This window comes from Puma concolor, chromosome E3 (genome assembly GCF_028749965.1).
Source record: "Puma concolor isolate L17-30 chromosome E3, mPumCon1.1.hap2, whole genome shotgun sequence".
Taxonomy (NCBI): Eukaryota; Metazoa; Chordata; class Mammalia; order Carnivora; family Felidae; genus Puma; species Puma concolor.
In genome coordinates, this window is record NC_141682.1 from 11631931 (window position 1) to 11658136 (window position 26206).

A 26206-nucleotide genomic window follows, 5' to 3' on the forward strand; every position below is an offset into this window, starting at 1 on the left:
TACTGCAGGGTGGTGGGCGGGGCGGGGGTGGGGCTTGTCCTCAACTTGGGCTGGACACAGGGGGTCTGAGGTTCTTTCTCTCCCATCCTCCTGGCCCCGGCCTCGTCTCCTCTCCCCGTAGAAGTCTTTTGTTTCCTGGGACCCAGCAAAGGTGGGGTGGGGGAGGCTGGAGGGGAGAAGCAGGGGGAAGGAGGGGAGGGAGGAGGGTTTCAACATGCTCAGCTAGAAGCTCTCTTTCCCTTCTCCCTCCTCTGGGCCTGTCCTCTGCCCCCACCCCCCCCCCCCCCCCAAGCTCCTTGTCCGCTCCCTGTTCATATGATTTGGCTCTGCCACAGCTCTCCCAGACTAACTGGGTGTCTTACAATTCAGTTCAGTTCTGACACTACCCACCCTGCAGACCCCACCAATTAAGGGTTCGACCCACAAAACTGCCTCCCCCCCGCCCCCATGTCAGACATCTAGGGTACTCCCAAGCGGCCGATGCTTCTGCCTGGCTGACTGTAGACTCAGGGGCATTGCCAACACCCTCTCCCCACCACCCGGCTTGATAATTTGCCAGAACAACTCTCAGAATTCAGGAAAGCACTATACTTATGATTACAGTTCTGTTAGAAGGCTACAGCCCCTTGAACAGCGAAGCAGGAAAGATTTACGGGGTAAAGGATGGGAGGGGAGGAGAGCCTCTGTGCCCTCTCGGGACGAGCCACCCTCCCAGCCCCCGGATATGTCCACCCACCCGGATGCTCCTTCAGCCTTATTGGTTCAGGGTTTTTATCTGGGGTTTCCTCACATGGGCACGATCGATGGAATCACTGGCCACCTGACTAAACCCAACCTCCGGCTGCTCCACCTCCCCAGGGGTCAGAGGTGGGGCTGAAAGTTCCAGACCTTTACTGCGATTGGTTTTTCTGCAGCCCACTCTCCATCCTGAAGCTGTCGAGGGGAAAGGGTCTTGTCATAAATAATAAAAGGCGCTCCTATCACTCAAGAATTCCTGAGTTTCTGAAGGCTAGGAACCAAGAACAAAGAACTTTTCCGTTATGCCGCAGTCACGTGCCGTGTTATCTCTGGGATCATGGTGATTTGGAGTCAGCCTTGATTGTCCCCTCCAGGAGCCACGCTGTCACTGCAGCCTGTTGGAGACCCACTCTGGGCAAGTGCTTCCATGTGGGGCTTTCCAGACACTGTGCCATTTAATCAGCACAATGGTCTCATGCGAAGGGAATTACACTCATTTTGTAGTCAGGGAGACAGAGGTACAGTTTAGTGACTTTCCGAGGTCATAAAGCCAGCGAAAAGGGGGGCTAGGCCATGTCATTTTGAGTCAGGAGCCTTACTTCTTCATTTCTGTATATCCCACTTCCTATCTTTTTCTTTCAAAGGTGACTGGAGCTTTTAAAAGGGATACCGTACATAAGTTTCCCTGGATTCACATCTGTAATCCCACAGAGATGATTGAGCTGTGGACAAAGCAGGGCTGGAGACACATCCTAGAATGTCTCTTCAAGCAGGAGACAGAGCGTTCTTGGCTCTTCAAGTTGTTTTGGTGGATGAGAAAGCCACAGTCTTGGGCCGACCCAGGATTCTGAGTATGTCGTGGCTTTGACGCTCCTGCTTCTGGGGACCCAGACCTGCTTCCTTGAGGGTCTGGGTGGCAGCCGTGAGATCTCTGATGAAGTGAAGAGCTGGGCAGGGTTAGACTCAGGGCTTTTGCCACCCTCAGAGACAGCATGGGTCTCATGATGTGGTTTGGGGGTTTGGGGCCCTTTTCTTTCATGTGGTCTTCCAATCCAAATAACACATACCTATTCCTTGGAGCCTCAGATTCCTTTTATCTGGGATAAAATGTCTTATTCCCTAGGAAGTCAGCTGAAAGAGGGAAGGAAACCCATTCATACTTAAAGACAATTGTCTGGAAGAAGATGTTCCATCCATTCCCTCATTTATGTTCTCAATTACTTACTAACTCACCCATCCATCCATCCACCCATCCACCCATCCATCCATCCACCCATCCATCCATCTGCCCATCCATCCACCCATGCAACCATCTGCCCATCCATCCATCCATCCATCCATCCATCCATCCATCCATCCATCTATCCATCCATCCATCGACCCAACCACCCATCTAGCCATCTGCCCATCCAACCATCTGCCCATCCATCTATCCATCCACCCATCTATCCATCCATCCATCCATCCATCCATCCATCCATCCACCCATTTAGCCATCTGCCCTTCCATCTGTCCATGCATCCATGCATCCATCCATCATCCATGCATCTGTCCATCTGTCCATCTGCCCATCCATCCATCCATCCATCTGCCCATCCATCCATCCATCCATCCATCCATCCATCCATCCATCCAACCATCTGTCCATCACATCCATCCATCCATCCATCCATCCATCCATCCATGTGCCCATCTGCCCATCCATCCACCCATGCAACCATCTGTCCATCCATCCATCCATCCGTCCATCCATCCATCCATGTGCCCATCTGCCCATCCATCCACCCATCCAACCATCTGTCCATCACATCCATCCATCCATCCATCCATCCATCCATCCATGTGCCCATCTGCCCATCCATCCACCCATCTAACCATCTGTCCATCCAACCATCTGCCCATCCATCCATCCATCCATCCATGTGCCCATCTGCCAATCCATCCACCCATCCAACCATCTGTCTATCACATCCATCCATCCATCCATACATCCATGTGCCCATCTGCCCATCCATCCACCCATCCAACCATCTGTCCATCCAACCATCTGCCCATCCATCCATCCATCCATCCATCCATCCATCCATCCATGTGCCCATCTGCCCGCCCATCCATCCATCCATCCATCCATCCATCCATCCATCCACCTGCCCATCCATCCATCCATCCATCCATCCATCCATCCATCCATCCCTCCCTCCCTCCCTCCCTCTGTCCGTCCATCCATCCATCCATCCATCCATCCATCCATCCATCCAGCATTTTTTGAGCTCCTTGTGCACAGCTGGACCTCTGTGGTGACACGAGGAGGAGCAGAAGGGTCCCTGCGCTCTCAGAGATCATAGGAAGCAGCTGTGGGAAAGGTTTGTTCTGGCCTCCAGTGATCCCAGGCTCCAAAGAAGTCAGGCAAGGAGCAGCTGGAGCTCCCTGAGGTCAGTGCTGAGATCTGTGGCAGGAGAGCTTCCGTGGCCTTGGCTCAGGGGCTCTCTGCAAAGACACCACTACACCCCAGGGGGGATTGTGTCAGCTCTCTGGAGCTGGCAGCCTGACACCAAGATGGCATTTTGAGCAATGAGGGGAACGTGGCTCAGCAGATGAGAACAGCAGCTGGGGCCTGAGGCAGGTGGGGACAGAGAGGGGAAACATAGGCTGCTCCTCTTTCTTGAAGCTGAGGTCCAGAGGGAACCTTGATGGATCTGTGGACCTTCATTAGCCCTGCGTTCATCACTGTGAGAACGTAGCTGGGCATTAAACAGGTCAGAACCCCAGGATTTAGGGCTGAGAAAGATCTGGAGATGCCAGCTGACCTTGGAGGGGAGAAGGGGAGGGGGCTGCCTGTCTGTCATTGACGCTGAATTCTCACAACGACCTAGGAGGTGAATATTATTAAAAGTTATTAAAACTTTTTAAATTTATTTTTGAGACAGAGAGCATGAGCAGGGGAGGGGCAGAGAGAGAGGGAGACACAGAATCCGAAGCAGGCTCCAGGCTCTGAGCTGTCGGCACAGAGCCTGACACGGGGCTCGAACCCACAGACTGTGAGATCATGACCTGAGCTGAAGTTGAATGCTTAACCGACTGAGCCACCCAGGTGCCCAGGAGGTGAATATTATTATTATCATTACTGTTTTTCTTTTACAGAAGAGAAAACTAAGACCCAAAACCTTTAAATACTTTGCCCAAAGTTATATAATGAAGAAAGAGTGAAGCTGGGATTTGAACCCAGAAGGCCTGGCTTTCATGTGTGAGATCCTTATATAGTCCCAAGATGCTATACTCAAGGTCATGAGTAACTTCTTCTATTTTCACACCTGTGAAGTGGGATTGCTGGCTTACAGGCTTGCTATGAGAATCAAGAATGAAAAAGTAGCAAGACGGGGTAGTCTGCCTGTGAGGCAGTGCTGGGTGGCTCACTGGGCCTCTGGTATGACTGATTCAAATCAATGTCTCGGGAAAATTACGTTTCCTGTGGCCCGGACCCTTGACACTCCTGGTCAACACTTCATTAACCCCTGGCAGTATCCCTACGTGGACTGTTCCTCTGCCCATTTTACAGATAGGGAAGCAGAATCTCCAAAGAGACACAGTTAGCAAGGGACAGAGCTGAGGCTCAAACCCAGATATGCACAAAGCCAAAGGTCTCAATGGGTTTCTTCTGGCTGTTGGGTGCCACGGACACACCAGGTTTAAGGCACAGCACTTTCCCCTGGGGGTTTACGTTCTGCTGGTGGTCACAGCAGTGGGGTAACTGGAACCAGGTGGGAGAACACCTGCTCTGGAGACAGGTGCATCGGGCGCCCGGTGCAGGGAAGGGGGAGAGTTCACGGCACAGAGGGCTGGAGGTGAGGAGTGGCGGTGGGATTGCCAGTGTCTCCTGCGAAATTTCTTTGCCTCTCCTACCTCCTAGAGGCCACCTATGTTCCCTGGCTTGTGACCTCTTCTTCCAGATTCACAGCCAGAAAGCATTTTCTCTCCTTTCGGATCTCTGCTCTGTCCTCATGCCTTCTCTCTCTCTGATGCTGCTCTTTCTGCTGCCCTCTTATAAAGACCCTGTGATTACATTAGACCCATGCGGATTATCAAGGATTATTCACCTCATTGCCAGATCCTTAATTTAATCGCAGCTGCAAAGTCCCTTTTGCCATGTAAGGTAATGTATTCATAAACCCTGGGGATGCATATGGATGTCTTCGTGGGGCCATATTCTGCCTCCCGCAGGTGGGAATGGGCAGTGCCGAGAGTTTTAGTCTGGAAGAAGTTTCAAAAAGCTGCTGTGGGACAAATAACTGGGACGTTACCAGCGCAGGGATGGCAAGGACATTTAATCCTGTGTGTCGTCGGCATCAGTCGTTCGGGTTCCTGGAGCTCTGCGATTGATTAGTGATGTCTGCCATGGACTCAGGGCCAAGAAAGGGTGGCATGCCCACCAGGAATCTGGCCTCCCGAATGTAGTTTAAACCGTTCCAATTGCCCATGAACGTCAACAGGCCTGGAAAGGGAGAGTGCTCGTCTGAGGTCACACAGCTAGAGGCAAAGCTGGGACTGGTAGTGTGGCCCCCTGACCCGTGGTTCAGACATGGCCAGTCTGAAGCACTGGGTTACAATGTCATCTTTAAGTCACTGCAGTGAGTTGAGGGGTCCCTGACTGTTGGGAAGAGGTGGGAGGGGCTCTGGATCAAGGGCAAGGAGTTGGCACGGAGGCTGGGAGTACAGTAGGGTGAACCTGGTCTAAGACTGGGACGTGAGTGACCGAAGCCAGCTGAAGGCTTGGAATCCTGGGGCTGTCTGCAGCTGTTGGTTAAAGCTTGGGGAAGGTCAGAGAAAATAAGGTCTGAGCCAGAGACAGAGGCTCAAGGACCAGGTGCCAGGAGCCAGGGTCAGGTGTGGAATTTGGAATTTCTTTCACCCAGGGCTGGCAAACGTGTTTCATCTTGCTTGCTTTCTGTGATCGATTTACAGTGGCTGCCGAATGTGACGATGAGGCCATAGCTTAGCTCCGAGGGAAAATTCCCAAGATTGATTAGCAATGCCTGTCATGGGCACAGAAATGGGTGAGATAGTATATGTATGCCAGCTATTTGCCGTTCCTACACAACAGTTTATTTATCTGCATGAAGCCAGGTCACAAAGAGCCTTGAAGGCAGGTTGGGAAAGAAATAGGGTCATAAAGGGCGAAATGCTACCCGAACAGCTGAAAGAAGGTGGCTAGTTCTACAGCAGCAAGGAGGGGTGGAGGCTCAGCCTTTTGTAACAAGTCAGGGTAATGTTCACTCTCTGATGGGGACTCATCCTGTTTCCCACAAAGTGATGAGCCCAGAGACATCAACTATCACATGATAAATGCTTGTTGAACGAACGAATGAACGAATGAATGAATTTATTCCATATAAACTCAGGACCGTATTTCACGGGCACAAACATGTAATTTTGAATGTGCACTTCTGGGGAGAATGGAGTAGATTGTGGCAGGTGAACAATATTGCTAAGAACAACAAGAAAAGTTAGGAGAAACACAAAACTGTTGTTTAAAGGGAACTATGGAAGCAACCAGGAGCAGAGAGGCAGGGACTCTGGAGGGTAGAGACGGCAGGTGAATTAAGATTTGCAGCCACTTTTCCCCTGCGGGCATTTGCCAGTTCTTGGGTTCGTGCAGGAAGCTGCTAAACCAGGCTTTGCTGCTGGGAGCTGAGAAACCAAGAGACTGGCCACCTTCTGTGCACAAAGTCCACTTCCTCTCAAGTCAGGGGGAAAAGAGTGAGCCTAGGATTTGCCCAGTGACTAGCACACGGAGGACTTTCAACAGGAGTTTGAATCCATGCCTCGCGGGCCTGTTTGCAAGAAAGAGCCCTCCACCCTGTCCCCCATTTCTTTGAGTTCCACTTTGCTCCAATCTTTGTAGCTGTTTCTGGAACAAGGCTGCATGATTTGGTTTCCCTTCCTCCCTTCCTCCCTCTCTTTCTCTCTCTCTTTGACTCCCTCCCTTCCTTCCTTCCTTCCTTCCTTCCTTCCTTCCTTCCTTCCTTCCTTCCTTCCTCCCTTCCTTCCTTCCTTCCTCCCTTCCTTCCTCCCTCCCTCCCTCCCTCCCTTCCCTCCTTCCTTCCTTCCTCCCTCCCTCCCTCCCTCCCTCCCTTCCCTCTCTCTCTCTCCTTGCCTCTGTCTTTTTCCTTCCTTCCTTATCTCTCTCTCTCTCCCTTTTCTTTCTTTCTTTCTTTCTTTCTTTCTTTCTTTCTTTCTTTCTTTCTTTCTTTCTTTCTTTCTTTCTTTCTTTCTTTCTTTCTTTCTTCTTTCTTGTTAAGTTAAAATGAATTAAAAATTCATGTTGTTTCCTGGAGTATTTGGAGAATTTCACAACATCCCCAGGAGATAATTGGTGTCTCCCCAGGGAACCACCAGGCGCAGGCTGGGAATGATGGTATAAATCACTTCAGTGCCAACAGCAGCTTTAATTAAGTTTTTCCAGAATCAGATGCTTATTTCACTGAAAAGTACTGGGCTTTGTTGACAAGTGACATGTAACATTTCATTCTCCAGGGATTTTTTTTTTTATCATCAGAAAACATCTTTGTGGAGACCTGGTCTCCACATTAATTAATCAGCCAGGCAGAGGGGGCCCGGTTCCTGCAGGTGGGGGACACAGAGGGGGTGGGACTTGGCCTCCAGGAGAGGCAGGAGGCAGGAGGCCTCCTAAGGATCCTCTTGCCCCTCCCCTCTGCCCTGGGAGGTAGGTGCCAGTGTCCCCATTTTGCGGAGAAGACTGAGGTTCCGGAATCCTCGGGAATTAGGATGCTCTCACGCAGCCCGTAAACCGCAAAGCCAGCTTCTTCTTGCTTCCCAGAGGGCACGTTCCCCCACGACCTCACAGTCATCCTGGTTTCCTCAAGGGTTTCCCATCCACTTGGGGACATAAGTCCCCCACACAGCAGAAACACGCAGGCATGGATCCAGGTTATTACCCGGCCCCAATTCCTGGAATCGGGGACCCTCGCTCACCAAGCACCAGGTTTCCGGGGCCCCACAGGGGAGGGGGAGGGAAGCCTGTTAAAACCAGGAAAGAGGAGTGCCTGGGTGGCTCAGTCAGTTAAGCGTCTGACCCTTGGTTTCGGGTTTTGTGAGTTTGATCCCCGCGTGGGGCTCTGCACTGACAGGGCGGAGCCCGCTTGGGATTCTCTGTCTCCCTCTCTCTCTGCCCCTCCCCAACTCGCGCTGTCTCTGTGTCTCTCAAAATAAGTAAATCAACTTAAAAATAAATAAAACCAGGGAAGAGATGAGGGCAGAGTCCTGGGTCAGATGCCACGTTGCCCCCCTTTCTCTTTTGTGGCTGGAAAGACACTGGGAAGGAAGCCTGGACAGATGGGTTCTAGTCCTAACTCAGCTATGACCTTAGCATGGCCTTGGCTGACCCCTTGCCCCAGCCTCAGAGCCTCTGAAACAGGGTTTCCCACAGAGTATCCTCTTCCCGGGAGAGGCTGCAAATCTGTGATTCTGGGGATTCACTTGACTCATTAGTACTACAGATCCCACCAGGAACCCCTTGACAGAGCTCCAAATGTCCAGAGACATTCGTGGCACTTGCTTGTGTGGTGTGGCACTGACCTGTCATTCTGTGCCTTCACTCCACACTCCACTGGCAATTTGAACAGGAGACTCCAGAGCCTAAGCCCAGAGCCTTAAGTGCTGGCTGGCATCAGGATTGCTGGGGGAGCTGTTTCAAATCACAGATGCACAGGCCCGCCCAAGCCCGGGGATGTATCTCGTGGCCCATTGGGTTCCCTGTTCTCTCTCACAAAGTAGTACTTGGACTGTTTTCTCTTAGTGGTGGAGAGATGCAGACCAGCCCCTGCCCCCAAACTGGGTGCACTGCCCAGAGAAAGTATTCAGGACCACAGAGAGAGACTAGAGGTACTGGGCTCCGTCACTGATTTCTTGGAGCCCTTTGAACAAACCACTGGAGGCAAGATCCATCCCTCTATTTCACCAGGGAGACCTGCTCTTCTCCCTTTTTCCCTGGTGGGATTGTAAACACATCATTACCACCAGCATCACTGACCACCCAATGACAGTGGCCAACCCGTGACCCAAGCCTAGCCAATGGAAATATTCCATCCCCTCTGAAAAGTGATTGGCCCAGGGGGTAGCCATGAAACCAAGAAGAGCCAATCAGAGTCCCTCCTTCAGAGTGAGAAGAAACAGCTGATATTTTCACTTTTTTGGGGGGGGGCAATCATCTTCCTTGGCTCAATGGGAAAAGTCAGTCTGTGTAGTCAGAGAGAAGAAGGCAACGCATTGAGTCATACAGACATGAAAGATAGATGGGTAAATAGATAGGTAGCTGGGTAGATAGATGTGTAGATGGATAGATATATGGGTAGATGGGTAGATAGATGGATAGATAGATGGGTAGATAGATGGGTAGATAGGTGGGTAGAGAAATGGATAGATGGATAGAGAAATGGATAGCTGGATAGATAGGTGGGTAGAGAGATGAACAGATGAATAGATAGGTCAGACAGATGGATAGGTAAGTAGATTGATGGATGGATGTAGATGGAAGGATAGATAGGTTGACTGATAGATGGATGGATAAATGGATGAATAGATAGAAGGAGAGACAAATAGGTAGATGGGTAGATGGATAGATGGAGTTCTGGCTCCATTATTTGAGCTCACGGAGCCTCTATCCCTGAAGCCAGAGGGAGCTGTCATGCTCTAGCCAATTGCTCTATGAAGTGAAGTTGCCTGGGGCTTCTGTCACTGCCACAGGAAGAGTCCTTCTCACCCCATCCCATTGGCTCACCCTCCCTGCCCTGGGTGTTGGTCTCCGGACTCCCAGGGGTTTCTGGGTGTTTTCTGCTGGCCCTTCCAGCAAAGATGGTCTATGACTCTGAGCTGCGTAGGCTGCCCTGCCACAAAGCGCAGAGCTTGCAGGCCAGCGGCGCAAGCCCCCAAATGTTTGCAACAAAAGTGTTGATAACACAGCTTTCCAATAAATCCAGAGCCTTCTAAGGGGGGGACAGGGAGGGCTGCACGTGCGGGGCAATGGAGGCAAATTACTTTTGTTCTCCGCAGAGTCTGTGCCGGGTTTGCGTGCCTCCCCGGTGCTCTGCTGAGTTGGAGAATCTTCCAGCAGGGCCGGCTTCCAGGCGGGTGACAGTCAGATTCAAATCACTTCTGCTCTCCAGCTCAGCACTCGGGCCCAGGTGCCTGCTGGATTCAGAGCACAGGCCCCCCCTTCCTCCAAGAAATCTCTGCTTAGCACAGCCAGGGCCTGGACTGTTGTCATTAGGAGGTATAAAATCCTAATTTATATTGCTGGGAGGGTAATTTATACACTAATGTAAATTTCTTTTACTGCTGATTTTTGAGCAACTGATGTGCAATTATTTCCGGCTCCCCTTCCAATGCAATTCTAATATGACTGCCTGCTAATACCTTAATATTCTTTACGATTGCCAGAGATGCTATTTTTCCCGGATCAAATGCATCCAGTGGGGTTTGACATAATTGGGTTAAAGATTTCTCTTTCTGAAGCTGTAAGACTGTTCGCCTTAGCTGGGCTGGTGGGAAGTTGGTGGGGCGGGGGAGGGGCGCGGGAGGGATGATGACAGAGGCCTTTTGTGCTCTATTTCCCTGCCTGGGCCTTTCTCCTTTCCCGGACCCCGGATCTCTCTTGTCTGCCTACTGTGTGCTCAGCTCAGAGGATGCTACTTTGCTGCCATTGCGTGGAAGTGGTGTGAGAAAACAAGTAGTTACTTTAAGGGCCCACTCCAGAGTAACTGTCTCAGGAAGAAAGGTTTTTGCCTTCGGAACACCCCAGGGCATGAATGGCGGGCCTCACCCCGTTAGGAACCAGGGGGCGTGAATGTGTGTGTTGTGTATTACCGTCAGCTGGTGAACACGATGTGCATCTTGAGGGGCCTGGCTGTGCATGGTCTGCTTCATGTCTACGGCAAGAATGACATTGTCTTCAGAATGTGTCTCTGTCCCTGGCCCTGCTGTGGGCAGTTGACAGGCCGCAGGACTCATGATGCCTTTCGGTGTCTGTCCCCAGGCCATGCTCTGACCTCCACACCATGCCGTCCCCTTCCAAATAATTAACACCAACCCTAAGACCACGATCGGCACCGATCTTTGCTATGATCTAGCAGCAGCATTTCATTTTGATTTTGTCTACCATTTTCCTTACCTGTCTAGCTGGGACCTGCTAGAAAATCCTTGTGGCCTTTTATTGTTTATTTATCTATTTTTCAAAGAGTTTATTTATTTTGAGAGAGAGAAAGCATGAGCGGAGGGGGGGCAGAGAGAGAGGAGAGAGTGGGAATCCCCAGCCGGCTCTTTGTTGTCAGCGTGGAGCCCAACACGGGTCTCAAACTCACAAACTGTTTCATCACGACCTGAGCCAAAGTCAGATAGATGCTTAATCGACTGAGCCACCCAGATGGCCCCCGTTTGGCCTGTTGAAAACTGAGACCATTTTGAGACCATAGCATCTCTTGAAATTGCTTCTTAGGGGGCGCCTGGGTGGCTCAGTCGGTTGAGCATCCAACTTCGGCTCAGGTCACGATCTCACGGTTTGTGGGTTCAAGCCCCGCGTCAGCTCGGAGCCTGGAGCCTGCTTCGGATTCTGTGTCTCCTTCTGCCTCTGCCCCTCCCCACCCTGTGCTCTGTCTCTCCATGTCTCTCAGAAAATAAATAAATGTCAAAAAAGAATTAAGAAAAAAAGAAATTGCTTCTTAGGACCGTCACCTGTGGCAATATATTATGGCTTACTCTCATCATTTTAGTGTCTTCGTTTATTTTTTCCATTATGATCATTTAACGCAGTTTCAGCTTGGAAAAGGTGATTCCATAAAAATAAACCCCGACATGGTGTAGTTGTAACTAATAATAATAAATAATAATATTTATACAGTGCTTCCTCTTGTTCTAAGGACGGTACTACCTAACTCATTCGGTTTGAGCACAACACGACGAGGCGGTCATTACTATTAAACTCATTTTGCTCGTGGGGAAATCGGGGCATAGACCGGTTAAGTGACCTGCCAGAGGTCCCTCAGCTGGTAAAGTGGGAGGGTTGGGGCCGGTACCCAAGCAGCTGGGCCCCACATCTGTCTTCTTAGCACGTGTGCCCCCCGCAAATTCGCGTGTTGAAGTCCTAACCTTAGCACCTCAGAATGTAACAATATTCAGAGATAAAGTGTGGAAAGAGAGAATTCGGTTAAAATGAGGTCCTTGGGGTGGGCGGTAACGCAGTGTGACTGGAGCCCTTATAAGAAGAGAAGATTTGGACACAGACACACACAGGGAAGACCACGTGAGGACACGGGGAGAAGACGGCTGTCTGCACGCCAAGGAGAGAGGCCTCAGAAAGAACCAACGTTGTACACACCTTGATCTTGGACTTCTAGCCCCCAGAACTGTGAGAAAATGAATTTCTCTTTTTAATATTAAATATAATTTATTGTCAAATTGGTTTCCATGCAACACCCAGCGCTCATCCCAACAGGTGCCCTCCTCAATGCCCATCACCCACTTTCCCCTCTCCCCCACGCCCCATCCACCCTCAGTTTGTTCTCAGTATCCAAGAGTCTCTTACGGTTTGCCTCCCTCCCTCTCTGTAACTTCCCCCCCCTTCCCCTCCCCCATGGTCTTCTGTTAAGTTTCTCAGGATCCACATAAGAGTGAAAACATATGGTATCTGTCTTTCTCTGTATGACTTATTTCACTTAGCATCACACTCTCCAGTTCCATCCACGTTGCTACAAAAGGCATATTTCATTCTTTCTCATTGCCAAGTAGTATTCCATTGTGTATATAAACCACAATTTCTTTATCCATTCGTCAGTGGGTGGACATTTAGGCTCTTTCCATAATTTGGCTATTGTTGAGAGTGCTGCTATAAACATTGGGGTACAAGTGCCCCTAAGCATCAGCACTCCTGTATCCCGTGGGTAAATTCCTAGCAGTGCTATTGCTGCGTCGTAGGGTACATCTATTTTTAATGTTTTGAGGAACCTCCACAATGTTTTCCAGAGCAGCTGTACCAGTTTGCATTCCCACCGGCAGTGCAAGAGGGTCCCCGTTTCTCCACATCCTCGCCAGCATCTATAGTCTCCTGATTTGTTCATTTTAGCCACTCTGACTACATGAGGTGGTATCTCAGTGTGGTTTTGATTTGTATTTCCCTGATGAGGAGTGACATTGAACATCTTTTCATATGCCTGTTGGCCATTTGGATGTCTTCTTTAGAAAAGTGTCTATTCATGTCTTCTCCCCATTTCTTTGCTGGATTATTTGTTTTTCGAGTGTCGAGTTTGGTGAGTCCTTTATAGATTTTGGATACTAGCCCTTTGTCCGATATGTCGTTTGCAAATATCTTTTCCCATTCCGTCGGTTGCCTTTTAGTTTACTTGATTGTTTCCTTTGCTGTGCAGAAGCTTTTTATCTTGGTGAGGTCCCAATAGTTCATTTTTGCTTTTAATTCCCTTGCCTTTGGAGATGTGTCGAGTAAGAAATTGCTGTGGCTGAGGTCAGAGAGGTTTTTTCCTGCTTTCTCCTCTACGGTTTTGGTGGTTTCCTGTCTCACATTCAGGTCCTTCATCCATTTTGAGTTTATTTTTTTCAATGGTGTAAGAAAGTGGTCTAGATTCATTCTTCTGCATGTTGCTGTCCAGTTCTCCCAGCACCATCTGTTAAAGAGACTGTCTTTTTTCCATTGGATATTCCTTCTTGCTTTGTCAAAGATTAGTTGGCCATACTTTTGTGGGTCCAATTCTGGAGTCTCTATTCAATTCCATTGGTCTATGTGTCTGTTTTTGTGCCAATACCATGCTGTCTTGATGATTACAGCTTTGTAGTAGAGGCTAAAGTCTGGGATTGTGATGCCTCCCGCTTTGGTTGAGAAAATGAATTTCTGTTGCGTAAGCTGCCCTGTCTGCAGCATATCGAGCAGACTGAGACACCACCCTATTAGAGATGTTACTATGAATGTGTTATTCCAAATTGAAGACCTCTGGCAGGAGAAGAAATTGTGATGTGGTAAAAATGCCCCGGTTTGAGTATTTTTTAAAAAAATATTTATTTATTTTTGAGGAGAGAGACAGAGCATGAGTGGGGGAGGGCAGAGAGAGACGGAGACAGAATCTGAAGCAGGCTCCAGGCTCCGAGCTGTCAGCACAGAGCCCTACACGGGGCTCAAACTCACAAACTGTGAGATCATGTCCTGAGCCGAAGTTGGACGCTTAACTGACCCCTCATCATTCAGGGCCTCAGTTTCTTCATTTGTCAGTCGAGGCCAGTGATCCCCAGCACAAGGCTCCCAGGGGATCATATAGGAGGTGACACTGATGGCTGTTGGCAGGCTAACTGGAAAGGGTATGTCCTATGTGATTGGCTTCCCTTGATTGGTCCTAAGTTGGAAGTGAGGACAGAAGTTTGGGAAGCCATCAGTTATTGATTAAGCCCAGCTCTTTTTTTTTTTTAATGTTTATTTATTTTGAGAGAGAGAGAGAGAAAGAGTGAGTGAGCACAGTGGGGCGGGGGAGGGAGGGGGAGAAAGAGAGAAGGAGTGAGAATCCCAAGCAGGCTCCACACTGTCAGCACAGAGCCCAATGTGGGTATCGAACTCATGAACCTTGAGATCGTGACCTGAGATGAAATCAAGAGTTGAACACTTAACCAGCTGAGCCACCCAGGCGCCCTAAGCCCCAACTCTTTTGAGCTGGTAGCCACAGAGGTCATAGTTTGGCTCCCTGGACTGGTTGCTGCAGATGGTGAGTGAGAGTTCTATTTTTATATTCGAGCTGGCCATTATCTGGCTGTTTAGTTTCTCCCTGTGTAGTGCTCTGCACGGGGCTCCCAGCTGCTGGACGGTCCTGCAGAGGAGACAGGAGCTGGCAGAGTTTTCCATGCACAAGGTGAAATGCCCAGTGCCTGGCCAGGGTCTAGCCTCGGGGCTAGCGGGCACTGTCCTGACCCCGGCAGCATGTGAGCCGGGGGAGCAGGCTCAGGGCAATTCTGGGCTGAGCTGGAGTCTCAATGCAGAAGGCAGGTTCCACGTAACCTCTGTTGTGAGGGCAGCTGGAAGAGAAGAGGCCACGTCCAAGTTTGCATTCCAAAGTTACCGAAAGACAAATGCGAGAGCTCTTAAAACTGAATGACAAAGGGCAAAGGGCTTGGATAGGCATTTCTCCAAAGAGGACATACAAATGGCCACCAAGCGTACGGAAAGATGTTGACCATCATTCATTATTAGGAAAACGCAACTTGAAACCACTATGAGATCCTACCTCAAGCCCTCAGGATGGCTATTACTAAAAAGCCCCGGAAAATAATAAGCATTAGTGAGTGAGTGGACCAGTTGGGACCCTCCTGCACTGTGGCTGGGAATGTAAAATGGCGCATCCACTGTGCAAAGCAGTATGGCAGTTCCCCCCAAAAATGAAGAGTTAGGATTACTGTGTGATCCAGAAATCCCACTTCTGGGGACCTTTCCAAAAGAATTGAAATGAGGATCTCAAAGAGATATTTGGACAGTCATGTTCATAGCCGTGTTATTCACAAGAGCCAAAAGGTGTCCACCGACAGATGAATGGATGAACGAAATACGGTAGGTACGTACAAGGGAATATTATCCAGCCTAAAAAAGGAAGGGAAGCCTGCCGCTTGCTGCCACATGGATGGACCCTGAGGACATTAAGCCAAGTGGAATAAGCCAGTCACAAAAGGACAAAGACTGTATGATTCTACTTGTATGAAGGATCCCAAGGAGTCAATCTCTCAGAAGCCTAATGGACAGAGGTGGTTGCCAGGGGCTGGGGGAGGGTTTCGGTCTCGCAAGATGAAAAGAATTCTGAAGATTGGTTGCGCAACCAGAATGTACGAATTCTACTGAACCGTACGCTTAAAAATGGAGAAGAAGGTACATTTTATGTTATGTAGATTTTACCGCAATTAAAAAAAAGCAACCCCCAAAGGAAATGGGGTCCTGGGAGGTTGAGCTGGCTGGACGTTGTCTGCCAGGCTCTGGATGAATAACTGTTCTTGCTGTGGCCCTCTGTGTCCGAGGGGACGCTTCCTGGTTCCCTGGGGAAGGCTCCTCTGATCCCCTCAATGCCCAGGGAATTGGGGCATTAGTTGCAGGCGAGAGCAATCCATGCCAGGACGTAACCCACTCAACAGCCATTCATTCCTACCTGTGCTACCTCCTTCATTCCTACCTCCTTCTGTGCTAACGGTTCTTAGTTTTGCACCTTTTTCAGGCAGACAGCAATATGCTCAGGGAAGGTAAAACTGCCCCTGACCCAGAGAACGAACCTCGGGTTCCCTAGATCGGCCATGATAATCCACTTCCTCTTTGTGAGTGATTGGTCTGGGGGTGGGTGTGAGACCTGTTCTGGCCAAGAAGACACGAGACAAGTTCCTGGGGCCTTCTGGAAAAGATGTTTTTCTCTGATAAAAGAGGATGCTAGTGCCCTTTCTCATCTTCCTGCTTTGAATGTGGTTGAGTAGTGCTTCAGCAGCCCTTTTGTGACCATGAGTGACAAGTTCAAGGACAGAGAGCTGACATCCTGGGGATGGCAAGGCAAGGGGACCAAAGAGGCTGTGTCTTTGATGACATGGTTGAACCACACTGTGCCCAGTCTAGCACTGTTAACCCCCAGGCCTCTTTTATTTGTGAAAACTGATGGTCAAGGTTGATGCTATGCTCTGAGCCCAGTGGAACAGAGTGGGACATACTGGGTGTTCTATTTGGCCTCACCCCACCTCAGCTTGGAGGGAACTAAGAAAATGCCTCCACTTCTACTCCTTTGTCTTCCTCTCTTCCAATCCCACCTCCCCTTTTACCAACATTCCTCCCCTTTCGTTTTCTTGAGAAGCTCCTCTTCTTTCTCCTTTGTTGCTGGGGGACCTCATCTCAGACCCATTCCCTACTTCTTACTTCCGCGCCCACCCTCTGCTCCAGCTCTTTGGGGCACCTGCCTTCCCCAAGTGCTCAGTGGCATCCGGGTCTGCCCTGAGTGCTCTCCCCTGGCATCCTGCTGCCTGACTTGTTCCAACACCTCCTCAGGGGCTCGACCCTGGGGAACGTGGTCTGATTCCCTTCCCTCGGCCCCCGCCCCTTGGGGTATGTTGACTGTGACCTCCTATGGGCAGGGACCAGTAGTCAACGTGTCCTTTCTGAATGACATGTTTGCTGCCCTTCCTCAAGAACCTGACCGCCGAGGCCTCTTCCGGGCACATGTGGACCACACGGCATCTACTTCTTATATCCACACCCGGGGTGACCTTGGGGACATTCTGGCCAGAGATCAGGGAAGCCACATCACTTTGTCAGGCTCTGCTTGGTGTCTTCGTTCTTTTTATACCCCAGTGAGCAAAAGAGGCTGATCTAAGACATAGACATGGCCCCCAAGGGATTTTAAACAGGATCCCTTTTATTTTCTACTCAAGATAATATCATGAAATGAGATAAAGTCTCCCTGGTTTATCAGCCCTTAATTGGATGAATCCCCCCCCCCCACCCTCCAAAGTCTGAATAGTGGAGAGGGATGACGACAAAGAGAGTTTTGTCATCAATGGGCAAGCTCTGGGGACCTGACCTGGCCTTCCTGGTTGAAGGCCTTTAGATCAGAAAGGATTACCATGGCCGCAGCCAGTCACAGCTTTCCCTTGCTCATTTGGGACCCGGGGAAAATGGCTTCATCTATTCTCTAATAAGTTAACAGGGGCGCCTGGGTGGCTCAGTCGGTTAAGCATCCAACTCTCGATTTCAGCTCAGGTCACGATCTCACAGTTTGTGGGATTGAACCCCACATCACGCTCTTTGCTGATAGCTCAGAGCCCAGGTGGGATCTGTTCTCTCCCCCTCTCTCTCTGCCTTTCTTGCTCCTGCACTTTCGCTGTCTCTCTCTCTCTCTCTCAAAGTAAATAAACAGTAAAAAAGAAAAAAAAGAAAATAATGGAGTAACAAGCATGCCCACTTTTTCAGGCTTAAGAACAAGATAAAGGAGTTATGCAAAGCACTTTATAGTTTCATTTCCTCCTGTTAGAGTAATAAGGATAAATGATTTCTGGAGCGACACTTCCAAGGCTGTGGGTACCGTGATGGGGAACATTGGAGGAGTCATAAGTTCCTGTCTTTCCCAGGGGAAAGCAGACATGTCATGTGCCAAAAATCCCCGAAGCCCGAGATGCAGGATTTTCCAAGTGGCTCCTGGAGCCAGTAGAGACTCTTATTCCCATTTTACAGATAAGGAAATTGGGGCCCAGTGAGGGTCATTGGTTTGCCCAAGGTCACACGTGTAACAACGCAGTCTGCCTCCAGAATCTGTGCTATTCTGCCTCCGAACAAGATGACTGATGAGCGATTCCATTTCAGGCTCTCTCAGCTGGGCTGCGGGGAGGACTGTTGTGGCTCACATGCGAAGAGCGACGCCTAGATGAATCTCACACTTCTCTGCATCAGGGAGATGGCCCATTCATGTAGCCAGAAGCTCCCCCTGGTCTCCTTGGAACTGGACCACGGTAGCCCCAGAGCCGGGCAGGAGAGGTTGGGGGCTGTCTGGTATGTGAGGAAGGGGTTGTTTCAGGCATCTGTGGTGTGGCCGGGTTCCATCATGACCCTCACCTTCACCATCCTGCTGCTGTAAATACCCCTCTCCTCTGACCCCCTCTGTTCCAGGCCTTTGTCATGATGGCCAAGGTTCACGGTCTCCCGAAGGGTGCTGGGCCTGTGTCTCCTGCGGGGGGTGACTCAGAAAGCCCTGGACCCCCTCCTGGATCGCTTTCCTGCCTTCATCGGGAGAGCAGATATCTCCAAGGGAGAGCACCTTTGTTGTCAGCATTGGCCCAGGTCCTAATCAGACAGGGACAGTGTGTGAGTCAGTGTGAAGGGGGCAAAGCAGCCCCTTCAAGGGGCAGACAAAGCTGCTTTGCTTGGGAAGAACCCAGACATGTCTTCCTGGTGTGGAGGAAAGTTCAGTGTCTATATCGCAACGCTGCTTAGCTGTGTGGCTTTGGGCAAATTTCTTAAGATCTCTGAGCCTCATTTACAAAATAGAAATTAATCATTCTCTAATTAACTAGGTTGATATCTACCAAGGACCTAACACAGCTACTGATTTGTGGCGCGTGGACCACCCTTTCTTTTCCATAGGGACGTCTGAGTGATGGAGGCAGAGGGAATCTGGGGCCGTGCACACAAGTAGACTACGTTTCCCAGGTTCCCTTGCACGTAGGTGGGGCCATGTGACTGAGCTCCAGCCAGTGAAATGGGGCCGAGTGAAGGTGTGTCCATACATGGCCCATAAGATCCTCTTGCCTCATCTTTCATTTCTGTTTCCATGGCCATGACCAGCGGCCAGGAGACCGGCGAGTGTAGTAACCCTTGCAACAGATTTTGGTGGATGGTCAGCAGTCTTCATAACATAATCTCAAAAAAAAAGGAGGATGCACTTGCCTTGTTCTCTCCCCTACCCCCCCTGGTTAAGAGGTGGCTATAATGGCAGGAGCTGGAGCAGCCACTTTGGACCCAGATTGGGAAGCCGCCATGTTGAGGGTGGCTGAGCTGCCCTCCTCGTTCTGGGATGGCTTCTCTGGATTGTTCCGTGAGCGACAAATGTGATTCCAACTTGGTGAGGCGTTGCGTTTTGGGTCTTACTGTCCCCGCAGCTCAGACTCTCCCTTCACAGCTATGCTCCTGCTGCTGATGGACTCCTTAGCCGGCAGAGGATTCAGAAGAGAAGGTACCTCTCTTACGCATCATCTTGGTCTTCTTATAGGACGCGCCTCAGAAATAGAAGGAGACTTTCCATCAATATCTGAAGGGAGTCTCATACTCAGGCTGGTTCCTCCCCAGGATTTCTCCTAGACAGTCCAGCACCCCCTCAACCAGTAGCATTCCTGGTCGCCTGTGCTGATATCGTGAAGACAAGTCATCGCCTTGACCCCCAGCGAGGATCTCGAACTCGGATCGTGCCAAGAACGCTTGTAGCAGAGCAGTAAGGCTGGAAGAAACTACAGCATGAGCCCCGTATGCTTGGAATGGCTAAAGAAATAAAAAGGAGGCATAAAAAAAAAAAAACATAAAGAATAGCACACCAGGTTTTTTTCATTTTCAGTTTTTTTCATCATACAACCCGCACCTGGTATTGATCCGGTAATACTCCAACGCAAAACAACTCATGCAAAAACCTCATCACAAAGCCTCAGAAAATGCCAGAAATGTGCGTCTGGTTAGACTTTGTGATTTTCTGAAGAAAGAAAACGAGCTTAAATATTGTAATTGGACTCACATGTCTCCCGTGGCCCTGAACATGTGCTTTCAGGATGCTGCTTGATTTAATGGCCCTATCAGGGATGCCGTTCATTTTCCAGAATAAATGGGGCCTGTTAGCCAAGAAATAGATCCGTTGGTTCTTGTAGGGTGGTTTTTTCTTCCCCTCCTGTGATTCCACTTAAGCCAAAGTGCTTGGGAATCGGAGATGTGCGCAGGACTTTCGACGCATGTTGGTGAGCAGGAGTCTAAGGCCGCCTTGGTGCTTTACAGACGAGGGAGGTGGCCCAGAGAGGCCGGGGGACCCGCCCGTGGAAGCAGCTGGTAAGGGTCAGCAGTGGCATTGGTACATACATTTCGGTTTTCTCAGCCTGTTGAAGAAGAAGAAGCAGACTCTTGCGTTTATGAGCTGACTCCACTCCTGCCGTAAAGATCTCTGTGCTCAAAGGCGGACCGTAACTAAGCAGTCGGGAGGCGCCTATTATTTCCATCTGGTGGGGTGTGTTTCAGACATGGCCCTCAGAATGGATTCTTTGTTTGTTTTTTTCTTTTTTAAGATGGTGATGAAAACCTGCCCCACTTTCAGCCCTGTAGAACCGGCCCCTGCCCCTGGCCTGCCCTGGTCCTGCGTGGCGGTGGGAAGACGAGGGCCATGGCAGGACCCGGGGCTGGGTTTCCTGCATGTTGGCTGAATGGGGGAGTGGCAGCCATTTACTTTCGAGTGAGAATTTTGTGTCTCGTGCTCCGCGCCTGGGGGTGTTGGCGTTTTAGGCTGGGGTTCCCCTGGTGGGGTAAAGGGTTTGATTCTCTGTTAGCAAGTTTCAGGGATCAGAAGGTGGGCCGGGCAGGCTGGGAGGTCTCCAGGGCTCTCCCAATCTTCTTATGCCCCTGTTCCCTGTGTCAGCCTGCGAATAAGGCCTGGGGAATAGCTTTCTCGACCAAGCCTGGGAAGAACATGCCAGATGAACCAGAGCTGTCAATCCATCTGCTTTCCGCCATCTTGAATTTCAGGGTAGAGTGCTTACCCCTTCTCTTCTAGAACTCTCCCCAGTCCTGGCTGGCCTCCCTGCAAACCCGTGCCTCCACTTGGAAATGGTAGCCTCAGTGAAGGAGTGTGGATGGTTCGGGGCCGCCCGTTCACCCATCAGGAAAGCTGCTTGTCGTGTGAACTCAATCCAGTGTCACCTGCTGTGTCAGCTTGTGCCTTGGGAGGCATCTCTGTCCAGCAAGGATGCCGCTTTTTTGGGTTAGTCTTTGTAGGACACGTCTGACCAAGAGTTCTTTCTCTTAGCTAACCTTGTGCAACCCCCCCCCCCCACCTGCTTGAGAGAGAAATTCTTTGCAACAGTTACTGGTTCTCCTCTGGACGAAAGGGTTCTGATTTTGGATGAAATTGGACCTCCCCCGCTCCCTGCCCCATCCTCACTGTGTCTCATCCACAGCTCTGTCCTTGCTCAGATGATCCTGTATTTCTAGAGTCCAAACGGAGGGGGCCGGCAGCCTCAGGCTGATCCCCCGAGAGCGCTTCTGGGGACTCCAGAGAGGGTCCGAGACATCTCGACACTCAGCCAGCATGAGCCAACTGCACTGTTCTCGGCTTCATTTTTTCTTAATTAGCTCTAATTACTCTGTCATCATAAATGTACTGACATCGAAAGCCTTCAAGTTCCTTTAAGCAGCTGGCAGTAATCGGCCTCATTAATCTTGCTGATTCCCATCTTTTGAAGATTGCTGGTTTGCTTTAGAAACGATGCTCTGTTCGGAGCCAGCTTCCCACCTCTCAATGCCTGGCTCAGCGTTAACGGTGAAAATGTGGCCGAGCCCCTGGGGGCCTGTCAACACCCCCTGGGGCCTGTCATCTCTTCCCAGGTCTGGGGTGGGGGAGGTGCCCCTTCCTGGGAGAGGTCAGGAGGCCCCTCTGTGAGGTCACGTGCGTGAAGACAGGGCACAGGGCATCACCCAGGTCTGCCTTGGTTCGTCTCGGCTCCCTTGGGCCAAGGTCCTGCGGTCACAGTCACTTAAATATTGAATCTTGGGCATCCATCCACCTCACTCTACTGTGTCTTGCACCTGGGATTCCCAGCTGTCCAGTATCCCCCTCCCACATGGGCTCCAAGGATATGGCCAAGCCTTGTCAATCCTGTCTTCTTTTTTAGATAGTCTTTGGTAGTGGGGCCAGCTGGGGCACCCATGGAGTTCAGACGCTAAGGTAGCAAGTTCTGAACCAGGAAGACTTGGATAACATTCATTTTTAAAATTTATATTATTTATTTTTAATTTTGTTTAATGTTTGTATTTATTTTTGAGACAGAGAGAGACAGAGCACGAGTAGGGGAGGGGCGGAGAGAGAGGGAGACACAGAATCTGAAGCAGGTTCCAGGCTCTGAGCTGTCAGCACAGAGCCTGACGCGGGGCTCGAACTCACGAACCACAAGATTATGACCTGAACCAAGTTGGACGCTTAACCGACTGAGCCACCCAGGCGCCCCTATGTATTTATTTTTAAAGTTTACTTATTTATTTTGAGAGAGCGAGTGGGGATGAGGCAGAAAGAGAGAGAGGGGGAGAGAATCCCAAGCAGGCTCTGCACTGTCAGCACAGAGCCCGATGTGGGGCTGGAACTCACGAGCTGTGAGATTGTGACCTGAGTCGAAATCAAGAGTCAGACGCTTAACCGAATAAACCACCCAGGCACCCCCAAATAGTGTTTATCGAGGGTAGGCTGAGGCAACGTAGAGAAGAGGGTGAGGAATCCGTACAGGGGACCCTTGGACAACACAAGTTTGAACTGCAGCGGTCCGCTTACACACAGGCTTTTCCGATATAGTGCAGCACCATAAATGTATTTTCTCTTCCTTAGGATTTTCTTGATAATGTTTTCTTCTCTCTAGCTTATTTTACTGCAAAAATACAGTATGTAATATATGTAACATACAAAATGTGTGTTCATTGACTATATGGTATTGGTGAGGCTTCCAGTCAACTGTAGGCTATTAGTAGTTAAGTTTTTAGGGTGTTAAAAGTTGTATGTGGATTTACGATTGTGCAGGGGGTGGGTGTCCCTAAACCCTGCGTTGTTCAAGGGTCATCTGTATATAAATGAGGGGGGCTAAGGTCATGGCTGGGCCTGTGGTACTGAGTGCCTAGCCCATGAGACAAGTTAAGGCTGGAAGTGGGGTGTGAGCAAGGATTCTGGGAGCAGGATGGAGTGTGTGTATATGTGTATATGTGTGTATATGCATATACATATGTGTACATGTGTGTGTAAGTAATAGCGTGTGTATATGATATGTATATGGGTATGTGTGTATATACACGTATGCATATGTGAGTGTGTACGTGTGTGTGGGTAAGTGTTGCGTGTGTATGTGTGAATGTGTGTGTGTTGTGCATGTGTGTATGTGTGTGTTCGTACAGAGCTGAGTACGGAACCAGGGCTGGGAAGAGTGAGCGAACGTTGGAGCTCCTTCCCTGTGTGCCTGATGGACGCACCGAGAGCAAGCAAGCCAAGGGTGTAATGAGAGCCAGGACCTTTAGAGTGAGTTCCCTGGGGGCTGGGCTGACCTTTGACATTGGTCGTCAACATGTGCAGAGCCCTCCTTCTGGACCTCAAACCAGGCTCAGCTCCCTGCACTCCTGGCAGGGGTTGGGTCTGCCTTCATCCCCTCTGACATCCGATGGTCTTAACTCCTCGTCTCAGATCTTTTCTCACTCAAGACCTTGAGAGACCTTCACGCAAACTGAGTTCTTGATGTTCTACCTTGACAGCTCCTGGCGGGCTCCAGACAAACCCCAACTAATGGTTGCACGACGCAGGGAGGTCTCTTCCCTCCTCTTCCACACACACATCAGATGTCTTCTTCTCACAGTATCAGGCCTCATTCTCCTCTAAGGCATGAGAAGCTCATTTCAGTGTCCCTCACCTCCAACCAGGTGAATTGTCAGTGGTACTACAAGTGGCCTCCATTTGCCATGTGCTGGCCATCCTACTCCACAGATATTTTCTCCCTGAATCCCTCCAATCGATGGGGGGTAGGGGGCAGTTCCATTCTACAGATGAGCAAATAAATGTACAGGTTACACATTTTACCTGTAGGCCAACAAGGTTAAGTGACAGAGGCAAGAATTGTTTTCCTTTTCTTTTTTGTAAAGTTTATTTATTCATTTTGAGAGAGAGAGAGAGAGAGAGGGAGGGATAGAGAGAGAGAGAGGGAGAGAGAGAATCCCAAGCAGGCTCTGTGCTGTCTTCATGGAGCCTGGCACAGGGCTGAATCCCACGAACCGTAAGATCATGACCTGAGCCCAAATCAAGGGTCAGATGCTTGACCGACTGAGCCACCCAGGCTCACCAAAGGCAAGAATTGAGTCCAGGTTTGGGTGCCCAGATCTTTACCTTTCCATGATGTCATACCATCTGCCAAGCCAATGGCTTGCTTGGCACCAATATGTACCAGGAGGTGGGCCACAAAGAAGCACACTGTCAGTCACTGTACCGGGAGGGTTTCCAAGAGGACGCACAGCCCCTGCCTTTGACAATGGCCAATCACATCACCTGTTACCACGTGAAGTTTCTGTTTTCATCGGAAAACAGTGCCGAACCTGGACTAAGCCCATTGTCAACCTCTAGCCTATGCCCTTTTGGTCATAGGGCACCCCTTGCATGGAATGCTTTCCCCCTTTTAGCTATTTTAAAGAATTAACTCTTTTTTTTTAAATTTTTTTTTTAACATTTATTTACTTTTGAGACAGAGAGAGACAGAGCGTGAACGGGGGAGGGTCAGAGAGAGAGGGAGACACAGAATCGGAAGCAGGCTCCAGGCTCTGAGCAGTCAGCACAGAGCCCGACGCGGGGCTCGAACCCACGGACAGTGAGATTGTGACCTGAGCCGAAGTCGGCCGCTCAACCGACTGAGCCACCCAGGCGCCCCCTTAATTGTTTTTTGAATGTTTGTTTATTTTTGTAGGAGAGAGAGACAGAGCGTGAGCAGGGGAGGGGCAGAGAGAGAGGGAGACACAGAATCGGAAGCAGGCTCCAGGCTCGGAGCTGTCAGCACAGAGCTCGACGTGGGGCTCGAACTCACAGACCGCGAGATCATGACCTGAGCTGAAGTCGGACACTTAACCGACTGAGCCACCCAGATGCCCCAAGAATTAACTCTTTTATTCAGAGATTATTGGAGATGTACACGCACGTGAAAGTAATCATTTGGCCATCTGGTATACCCTTTTCCACGTTTACCCCAATGGTAACGTCCTGCAGACCACAGAATAGTCTCACCACCAGGAAACTGATATTGACCTCATTCAGCTGTTCCCAGCTTTACACGTACTTACGTGTGTGTGTTTACTTCTACGCAATTTTATCACGCGAAAGTTCGAGTATCTATCACCACGGTCAAGATGCAGACAGAACCATTCCATCACCAGAAGGATTCCTTGTGTGGTCCTTTTCCAACCACACATACCTCCTACCCACCGCCATTTTATGTTAATCTGGATCTTTCAGCCAGCCCTGCACTGGCTGTGACGCCTCCTTGAAATTTGCCGCCTCCGGCTCAGGCATCTGCTTCCTGTCTGGGCCGCCATGTGGCCTTTAGCATTTGCTACCTTGGAAGTAATCCTGAGTCCTGGGAAAGAGAGAGAGGCCTTTGCAGTCAGAAAGACCCACTCAGATTCCATACCCTGCAACTCTTTTACTGCATGGCCTTGGGAAAGTGACTCCTATATCACTGTGCCTCAGTTTCCTAATCAATATGATGGGAAGATCGTGCCAACCTCCTGGGGCCTGGGGAGATCATTCAGTGACGTAATGCATATGAAGTGCCCAGCCCCCCCCCCCCCCCCCCCAGCACATGGCGGGCCCTCTTTCTGTGTGACCCAGCTGGACTGTGAGACCTTGAAAGCAGGTGACTCCATCCAGAGATGGTCGCTGTTTGGTCCCTTCTTTGGGCCCTGTGTCTGGATGGAGTTTGTTTATTTATTTATAAGTTTATTTATTAATTTTGAGAGAGAGAGAGAGAGAGTGTGAGCAGGGTAGAGGCCGAGAGGGAGAGTAAGAATCTCAAGCAGGCTCTGTGCTGTCAGCCCGGAGCCCGAAGCGGGGCTTGAACCCATGGAACTGTGAGATAGTGACCCGAGCTGCAATCAAGGGTCCGATGCTCAACCGAATGAGCCACCCGGGTGCCCCCTGGACCG

At 50.1% G+C, this 26206-nt stretch overlaps 1 long non-coding RNA gene across 1 annotated transcript in view; it reads left to right on the forward strand.

Annotated features, from left to right (window-relative positions):
- LOC147572976 (uncharacterized) overlaps positions 1-26206 on the forward strand; it is a 563239-nt gene that overhangs the window by 46588 nt on the left and 490445 nt on the right. The window lies entirely within an intron of this gene.